The sequence below is a fragment of the Lygodium microphyllum genome, chromosome 15, assembly GCF_053477565.2.
Source record: "Lygodium microphyllum isolate KBCC chromosome 15, Lygodium_microphyllum_v1.1.10, whole genome shotgun sequence".
In the NCBI taxonomy this organism is placed as follows: domain Eukaryota; kingdom Viridiplantae; phylum Streptophyta; class Polypodiopsida; order Schizaeales; family Lygodiaceae; genus Lygodium; species Lygodium microphyllum.
The window spans coordinates 10047264-10057942 of record NC_141149.1 but is presented as its reverse complement, the minus strand read 5'-3'; positions in this window follow the sequence as shown (position 1 = coordinate 10057942).

Genomic DNA, 10679 nt, shown 5'->3' with positions numbered 1-10679 from the left:
TATTCGATAAACTTGCAATTCTTTTATTTTTGACCCGTCCTCGAGTATCCACACTCATGTAGGTCATGTGGGAGGATTGCTATTATGGTAGATTACTTCCAAGGTTTTAGCTAGTCTAATACTTGAAGAGGAGGATGCTCCATGGCTAGATATTGTTCGCACCACCCCTGTTGTCCTCAATTCATGGTCCCCTTCTCTTATCCTTATAGTATTGTATCTTGTTGCCTTTAGGATTTATTAGTATTTCTTGCAAATCTCTAATTGTACTTGGTGCCCATTGTAGGCTATTCATTTCATTAATTGTATTATCACACACACACACACACGCACACACACACACACACACACACACACACACACACACACACACACACACACACACACACACACACACGGATTTTATGGAGCAACTTTTCTTGCAGTGGATGAGATTATTAATTCCTTTATTCTCAATCTATACTACATTGTCATTTTATAATCAAATGAAAGAAGATAGATAGTCAGAGACACATACATTTTATCTAGTTGTATTCTTCCATTCAATGAAAAATCCATAATGCAATATAGATTGAGAACAAAGGAATGACTAAAATGGGTGATTCCTTGCTATAGTCAAGGGATAAGCTTCTTCCTCCACTGCTCACTACAAGCATAGATACTTTATTTAATCTATCTCTCTTTCTCTACACACACAAATATAGATACTTTTAAATGTTAATCATCTAGTACAAATCTAGCTAGATCTCTTACTAGATTTAAGGTTTTAGGAAAATCACACACACAACTTAGAAGCACACAACACAATGTATATAGTGAGTTATCAAAGGAAAAAATTTGCAAGAGTAAGTATCCCCTATAGTAAGTACGTGTATGTACAAGGCCGCGACGAAAAGAAACCCTTAGTCTAGAAATAAGTGCCTTGATGGTCCTAAGTATGTACACATATTGATATCACTACCAAAATCTTCCCTAAGAGTGGTGTGATAAAAAAGATCTAACACTCATGTATAGGGAATGCTAAGCTTGATGGACTATATCCAATCCATAAAGAGAAGTAAGCCCAAAGCTTTGTAAAAAGGTGCAAACTTTTTACAAGGCAAAGCATTTATGACAAAATTGTTGAGATGGCAAGCTCAACATGTGCGGACATTGATGATGGACTGCCTAGTCAGATGGGTCTACACATCTACACTTAGCACATTGGTGGTCATTATGATCCTCACATGACCACTGACTTGTCACTTACTATATGTAGTTTCTTGCACCTACCTAGCTAGTAGAGTTATAGTGCTAGTCGATTAGTATAGTTAGTTATGCACTATTTGACATAGTAAGTCACTTTCCTTTATGTTGTATCTTATCTACTTTGTGTAAATTATATTGTGTGTAAAAGAAGAAGAAGAAACTAGCAAGAAAACATTTTGGCATCCATCTTCTTCTTATGTTCTTGAGTGAGCTTCCGCTTGGGTGTATGGTGCATCAACTCAAGCAAGTCCCCCCACCACGTGATTCTTGACATGGCATCAAAGCGGAACCACTGAGAGAGGTTAGTTTTGGAGGCTAAATTGAAGGATAAGAAGCAAGGATTTGATCAAGCAAGTAATGGGTAAGAAGCTCTCCCTTTCTTTCATTCTTTCTCTTGGATAGAGCCTGTGGATACACTAGAAGCAGGGCAAAGCAAGCATCTCATATTATTGTAAGATTTGGTGTGCAAGTAGAGTACTGCATGTTCTATTGATAGGTATTTTTTGTTTCTTTTTTGGCAATCTGAGGTAGTTTCAAGCCCCGTTTTAAACCCCTTAGGTTGCAAACAATAGTTTCATGGTATATTGTGATTTTGGCTATGTTGGACCGAAAGTGGGCACACACATTATAAAGTTAAAATCTATAAGTTTCTACTTTGGGTGGCCTCAATAATGAGAATGCTTGAAAATTATTTTTCATTTTTGTATATGTACAGAAGCCATTTCCAATTTTTGATGAGTTGGTCTCTCATGATCACTAAAGAGATTAACATGTAGGGTGAATTATTTGAAAGAAGTGCTGAATATGTCCAAGAATTTTACTTAAGTTCAAGAAGGGAACATGGAAGATCCTCTTTAAGATACCATGGTATAGGACATGTTGGTGATGATTAATAAAATAGGTTGAAGTAGTAGTTTTGTGAAATATAGGTTTCAGGAGACTATGGAAACTTTAGAGGTAGGGGGAGCTCTAGAGAAAGAGGTGGATGGTTGAGCAAAGGTTCTATCAATTCTAGTATTATTTGTATTATTATGTAAAAACACATTATATTAAAGCCCACTGTTATGCTAAGAAGGATGATATTCATAGTAATGGCAAATTATAGTAAATAAACTCTGCATTGTCTTCATGATAGAATGAAGAAAAAAATGAGCATATGCTAAAGACAAAGGAGTGGCTGTAGACATTGAAACATGGCACAAATGTATTGGACATGTAAATGTGCAAAGGCTAAATTTAATACAATACAAAGGGTTGTTTATTACAGGGTTATCTACTTTTAAAGTTATTAAATTTTATAAAGTGCGTGAAGTATAAAGGGTTGATTATAGGGTTGTCTACTTTTAGAGTTGCTGAATTTCATAAAGTGTGTGAAGCATGTTAGTTTGGTAAGCAAGCAAGACAATCTTTTTTACATGATAGAGATGTGAGTAAGAATCTACTTAATGTTGTGTGTATAGATGTTTGAGGACCTACACAAAACATATCTCTTGGCGGTAGCATATATTTTGTTACATTTATTGATAATTATTAAAAAAAGATGTGGATATATTTCATGAAGAAAAAGAGTGATGTGTTTGAAAACTTCAAAACTTTCAAGGCTACTATTGAAATAGAAATGGGCTTTAAAGTTAAGTGTTTGAGATTAGATAGAGGGGGAGGATACCTCTCTAATGAGTTCAATGACTTTTTGAGATCTCATGGGATAAAGAGACAATTTACTTGCAAGTATATGCTACAACAAAATGATATTGCAAAAAGGAAAAATAGACATATTGTAGAAGTCACACGAGCATTGATGGGGGCTGATAAGATTTTGCCAAAATATTTTTGGTCAGCTGTTCATATTGTTGTCTATAATATGAATAGAACTCCCACAGTTGTGCAATTCATGGAATGACCCTTGAAAAATGCTTTATAGGTAAGAAGCATGATGATGTGTCACACTTGAAAGTATTTGGTTATAGTGCATATGTTCATGTACTAGATGAGCTACGAAAGAATCTTGATTCAATGTTGAAAAATGTATTTTTATTGGATACTCTTTAGAGCAAAAAGGGTATTGTTGTTATAAACCTATCACAAGTGAGTTCAAAGTGAGCATGGATGTTATTTTTTCATGAGATGAGCAATTGGTATACATCTATTGATGATGTATTGAATGATGATGATGATGATGATGATGTATCCCTAGTGGACCAGAAACATCATTTGGTAATACATCTATAGTTAGCCCTTGGTATGAGAGACTAAGGAGTAGCCCCACATCTTCAAGTGCATCTACAAGTATTATAGGTAAAGAAAAAGGGAAGAAGAAAGTGTCAAATGGTAATGATGCATCTACTAGTCATTTGGGATTTTAGGGACATTTCACTAGTTCAGAGAGTTTGGATGATGAGCTTGGTATTCCTTTATTTAGGACACCAGATGTACAGAGAGCACATGGTAATGTAAAGGCTCTACTAAGTGATCCATTGGTACGTAGGTCTAGTAGGGTTAGATATCCTTTTGAAGGTTATGCAGCTCACCATTATGCTTATATGGTAAAGATAATTGAGGATGTTGAGCCCACTTTCTTTGAGGATGCTTTTGGCCATGCTCATTGGGATGTAGCAATGGATAAGGAGATGGCTATATTGGAAGGCAATAAGACTTGGGATCTAGTTCCATTGCCTAAGGCCAAGAAAGCTATTGGTTGTAAGTGAGTTTGCAAAATTAAGCATAAGGTAGATAGTTCTATTAACATGTATAAGGCTAGGCTGGTTGCAAAAAGCTATGCTCAAACGTATGGCATAGATTATAAAGAGATATTTGATTCACTTGCTAGGATGGCAACTGTTAGATGTGTGATTGCTTTGGTAGCACCCAAAGGTTAGTGTTTGCAGCAAATGGATATTAAGATTTCCTTCTTGAATGGTGAATTGCAAGAAGAGGTATATATGGAGCAACCAGTAGGTTATGAGAATTTAAAGCATTTCATATATGTGTGCAAGTTAAAGAAGGCACTTTGTAGGCTAAACTAAGCACCTAGAGCACGATATAACAAGATCAGAGAGTATCTTATCGACATTAGCTTTCATGGTTTTGATGCTGATCACTCACTTTATGTAAGGAAGGGAGATACAAGCTTGGTTACCATAGACATCTATGTGGATGACTTGATTATTACAAGTGACAGTGGGATTGCTAAAGTCAAAGACCTTTTGAAGAAGAAGTTTGAGATGAAGGATTTGGGTGAGCTAAGGTAATTTCTTGGTATTGAGGTGATCAGATGTGATAATGGTATATGGTTGTCCCTTATTTGGAAAACCACTTATGCTAACAACCTTATTTCTAACAATGCTATTCTGTTTTCTTTGCAGCACTCCATCACAAATCACAATCCTATAGGTTTAGAGGCTCGATATGTAGTGAGACATGGTCTCACTGTACTTATCGATAGATTATATGCATGTGGTGGCCCAATAAGTTAATCCTCTTTCTTGTTTGTAGCCAGTTTTTTTGTGGTGCATTATGCATGGTGGATTGATGTCTCTGCCGTGGGGCATAGTCCCATTCCGGTCCTCTAAAATGGTACGAATCAGGTTTTAACTTAACACTACCTAAAGATGACATTGGTAAAACCTTGTAAGAAGCCTCCTAGTTCTCTGGGACCACCCTTTCGTAGGATGGACCCGTTGGGGGTTTCGCCCACTCGTTTCCCTCAATAGGTGTTCTTTAGTTATCTAATTAGGCCCTACAACATTTATATGTGATATTTAAAATCAACTTCCTTAATTAAGCCCTTTACGAAACAGAGTTTGTTCACGTAACTTATGGCACTAATATAAAAATAGTTTAAACAGGTTCCTTGGAAGCAAACTTTATATTATATTTTAACTGAGATACAAGTCTTGTCCAAAAAGGATGATTTCTACAATCCATGAGTAAGCGTCTTATTCCCTCCAAGTTTCTACCCTTGCACTAGTAATAGGGCCTCGAGAAACCATCTTGAGTCACGTAGATTATTTGAGTAGGACCCGGCGGCAAGGAATTTACTGCCAGAGCCCCCTCGACATCCAAGTGTCCTCGTATGATCAAACTATACCCATCGAGAGACCTCTCATGGGCGGTTTTGGTCCACATTCCCATCATGGTTAATTAGGACCCTTCTTGGGTCTTTCTTGCCTTGGCGACACTTGCCATGACCTTTTGAGGGATAAAGAATACCCTTGTTTTGACCTCATTCCTATGTGATAGGAGTGAGCGATTACGCTATTGGATTTGTATTTGTTTGTCTTTGGATGGTCGCGGCCCTAAGTTTCTAGCTTGAATTTTCTTGTATTGACATCGAGTTGTATCATGATTAAAGGTGATATCTCCATGGGTGTGTTTGATTTATCGTGGCCAGTTGTAGGATAGGGGCCAATGAGTGGTTTACTCGACTCAATGTCAACCTATGGTTGTAACAATAGCTTGACTTATTTACATTTAAACCCCAAATAAGTCGAATTAAACCCTAGCCTTACGTATCATATAGGGTTTCATTTATCGAAAAGCCTTGAGCAATTAAGTTTAGTAATCCACAAGTGCATCTTAAATCTATCTTTTAAGATAAATCCCTAATATGTAGTGCAACTAAAACTATCCACAATGCCACGCAAATCTAGATGTGAGTCTTTCCTAAGTTGACGATGCAATGCAGAGCTTCTAATCTTGGGAATTCATTTCAATGCACTTATGCAACTTATAAATAGTGACATGAAATCATAATGCCTAGTGCACATGCAAGCTACTTCTCTTTAAAGGTTTATAGGAGCTTAATACTTGGCCTAGTATTGAAACAACCCATAAATACTTAACCATTTTGAGGAAACTCATGACCATCATGGACTTGATTTAAGCCTTTACACCTCTCTTCCAATTATGCAAATTTCGTGACAAAAGTATGATTTTTTTCTAATGATGACTATGCTTTTCCATCCCGTTCATAGGGCTTGACATCATAATGGTACCCGGTCCTAGAGTGTCGAATTAGTGTCTATAAATTCGATAACCCATTTTTCAGTTTCTTTTACCTCTCAAGCATGGCAATGCTAGTGCATAAATCTAATGTTCTACGAACACAATCAATAAAGTCCTTGATTTCAGTGTACACCAAAGCGTAATCTTTTGTGCAAATTGTTCATTCTATAACATGTCATAGTGCAATAAAACACAATTTCCAACATGATGATATATTGCAACCCAATTGGTGGTTAGCTATCATGGATTTTTGCAAGAATACTTCTCCCTTCCTAATGAAGTTGATCTTCGTTTTAAAAATTTCCTATCAAAGTAGGATTTATGGGACACACCTGGTTGTCGGGGTTCCTTGACCTGTAACTCCATGTGTTTCTTTCTTGTAGATCAAACTCCCTACATCAAGATCTTTGTTTATGGTCCTCATCACTCGTGAGAGGGTGTTGCTTAATAAACCTAGTTCCAATATTATTTAAAAAAAAGCAATTGTAACGCCCAATGATATCATTACAAGATAAAAATATATGCAACTCAACACATGATGTAGGCCTTGCACAACATCTATGAAAAGTAAAATGTAATAGGCCTCATAAATGGTGCAATTGGCATGCATGCACAATAGCAACTCCAACTTTCTTGACTTCGTTTCCATCAATTTAGTATTGTCTCCTTTCTCTCTCTTCTTCTTGCTCTTGGCCACCATATGTTTCCTCCCATCCACTATAGTTGGCCTATTCTAGTCCACCTTTTCAATGCCACTACTTCCATATGTGTGTGTGTGTAAAGAAAGTGAGAGAGAGAGATTGGGGAGCCCATCAATAGTTGGCCCATCCTTTCACTACTACCCTTCTTTGTGGCATGCTAACACTCCCTACTCTTCTTTTGTATTTTGATGATTTGATGTTTCTTGAGGGGGCAAATCTTCATCATCATCCTAGTATTCACTTCCAGACCATTGTTCACATCCACATACGCCCTTCTATGCATGAAATTTTAGCTCTTACCGATAAGAATTACTACTTGCCCAAGGAAGCTCATCAAAATAGTGTGTGGCCAAGGACATTATTGAGATGGAGATAGAGGCAAGGCAAGGTGCTGTAGAGAGAGTGTGTGTATGTCAGTGTGGGTGTATGTGTTTGCTTCCTCTAGCATTGTAGCCCCTCCATCCGAGAGAGAGAGAGAGAGAGAGAGAGAGAGAGAGAGAGAGAGAGAGAGAGAGAGAGAGAGAGAGAGAGAGAGAGAGAGAGAGAGAGAGAGAGAGAGAGAGAGAGAGAGAGAGAGAGAGAGAGAGAGATGCCAATGATAGTGTAAGTCCTCTACCACGACAGTGTCTACTCCCTACGGCCTTATAGACCCCTACACGAGAGGGAGAGAGAGAGAGAGAGAACATTGGGTTATGTGACCTTGTAACCATGTCCATGTGCAAAAGAGAGAGTGCATGAGAGAGCACATCTATTATTAGATTGTATGACCCTATAGTAGGCACCATGTGAAAGGAGAGAGGGGGGATATAGCTAGATATGAATATTCATTAACCCCCCCTTCTCAGCTCCTCTCCCAAAAAAAGGAAAAACAAAAAAAATAGGCATGTGCTCCTCCTCCTACTATTGTCAAAAGGGCCCTCACCAAGTGGGACCACATGAGAGAGAGAAGCCTAATCAGCTTGCAAGTTGTAGATATATCCATGGGAAAAATAAAAAAATAAAAAAATAATTGGATAGAATAGATTTGGGAACACTCTTGACTTGCCATGTAAGCTTGGTATTATAGATAAATATAGATATAGATATATACATGTTGGTTATTAAATATTTAAAAATATATAATAATTATAATAATATATATTAATCATTATATATATAAAAATAATAATAGTATATATACTGTAATAATAATTAATTTTGATAATAAAGTAATGATATCTATCCATGTGTGTATGTATGAATAATGCACATTTACACAGATTTTTTCATTTTTGTATTTTTAAAATTTTTCTATGCTATGTGGGTTCATACACATATATATGTATATACATGTGTATATGTAAGTATCTATGTATGTATATATGTATTTAATATGTGTGTGTGTGTCTATTTCACTATAAGAAAATGGGACGATAGTAGTGATAGCTATTTGCAACGTAAAATAGCAGCATCACTAAAAGCATTGATAGTTGCATTACTAATTTAATTTTACAATGCTAATAGTGATGCTATTATCTATACTTTTAGTGACATTGCTCTGAGAAAAAAAAATGTTAAAAACTCGAGTGTAGCATTTGCTGAAAACATTTGTGAGAGAGAATGGAAGAGAGAGCAAGAGAGCTCAAAGCTTTGAGAGAGGGAGAGGGAGAGTGAGTGAGTGAGAGCTCATCACTACCGCCACCGCCGCCACCGTACACAAAGAAGAAGAAGTACTATGCAAGGGAGAAGGAAGGGAAGTTGGGAAGAGGAGGCACAAAGGGTTTCATCTTCAAGTATTTCAGGTAGGTACAAAATCTCTTCTTGCTTTATTTTTGTGTTTTCTTCTTTTCTTTCTTTGTTTTCTGTTTGCAAAGAGATGCATTAAAAAAGAGGGATAGAGAGGGAGGGAGGGAGGGAAAGAAAAGGAGAGGAAGAGAGAAAGATTGAGAGAAAGGGGAAAAAAGGAAACAAAGAGGAAGTGGAAGAGAGAAATGAGAGATGAAGGGAGGGAGAGAGGAGGGCGAGTGAGAAAAACAATGAGGAAGAGAGAGGGAGGGTGAAACAAAGAGAGAGGAAACAAAGAAAGAGAAAGAGAGAGAGAAAGAGGGTGGGGAGAGAAATAGAGAGGAAGAGAGAAGGAGGAGAGGTAGAAAAGAAGGGTGAGGTAAAGAGAGGAAGGAGAGTGAAAAGAAAAGAGAGAGAGAGAGAGAGAGAGAGGGAGAAAGAGAGATATAGAGAGATGGAAAGACAAAGAAAAAGAGAGATAGAGAGTGTTAACCCTTAGATGAACAAGGTGGAAAATCAGAAAAATCTAAAGCAAAAGATAAGGCCAAGGCAAAAGTGAAACGGAAAACGAAGGCGGGCCAAGAAAAATATGGAAACACAAGAAGTGGAGAAAAGTCCTAAATCAAGGAGAAAGATGCACAAGAAAAAGCACAATTCAATACTTTTGTAAAAGAGTGCAATGTGCACCATGATTTATTTTAAGAGTGATGGGCTCTCACCCATGCAAATTGTAAAGGTAGATGGGTGGTAGGAAGGAAGCTAGGAAGATATGAGGACAATGGAAAAAATGGCTACACTATGGTCGGCCATGTAAAAAGGGGATGACCACCCAAAGGGGATTTAGGGATTTGTATATAAAGTTCAAAAGATGAACGAGAGCTCATTCTTTGGTGTGTGGCAAAGTGGACTCTCTCTTCTCTTCTTCTTCTCTTCTCTTGTCTTGCTTGTGAGTGAGTGAGTGAGGGAGTGTGTGAGGATGAGGGATCTTGGAGGTGAAGCCCACCTCCATCTCTTCTCTTGTTCTTTTCTTCTCTTCTCTCGTCTTGCGCACGGCTATGGAGGATGGAGCTTGGAGATGGAGGTTTGAGGATGCTTGAGCTTGCATCAAGAATTGTGGAGCTATCGGAGTGCTTGAGAGAGGAAGCAACTCAATCAGGCATCAAGGTAAGCTCACTACACTCGTAGAGAGGGATGGCGTATCAACTATGTGAGAGGTATCCACTAGTGCTCGCTTGAAACGCTTGAACAATAAGCGGTCTGTGGGTCTTGGCGGTAGAGCTCATGCTCGACCCTACATTTTGGTTCCGTTGCCAGGACCAAATGAATTCAAGCTTGAGTGCTTGCATGCTTCAAATTGAGCATTGAAGTAAGGGTTTCATCCCTGAACCAGAGCTTGAGATGGACAGAAGGTTTTGTGTTTTAAACCTATGCTATAAGTAAGTATTTTTGGTTTTTTATGATTGGTTGAGTAGGAGAAATCCATTCAGTACCTTGCTTTTGATCTTTGTCGTGTTAAGAGTAGGATAGGAAGGAGACATCAGAGTGGAAAGTTTACAGTTCACTATTGTAAAAGAGCCCTACACAGGGCAATAACAAGGCAAAATGGGAAACACATGTCTCGGGGTAGCAGGGAGGTGATTGAGAAGGCTAAGGTGCTAGCCAGCAAAGGTTTAAGGTCCTGAGTGACTAGGGAAAACCTCATTTATACTTCTGGCTTTGAGAGAGAGAGAGAGAGAGCTTGTAGGTCGTCCATGTATATGTTAGATCGATCGGAGCATATTAGGGCTTTCTGTGAGATTCAGGTATAGGATGTCCTTGGCCCACACCTCTTCTTGATTCTTGACTGTTGTTATAGGTAAAGGCAACATCTATGCTTAGATTTTTGGCAAATAAGTGATCGACACACGTTTTGGCCAACAGATTCGAATGCCTGCCACAGTGTGTGATTCCTAGAATCAGACTCAC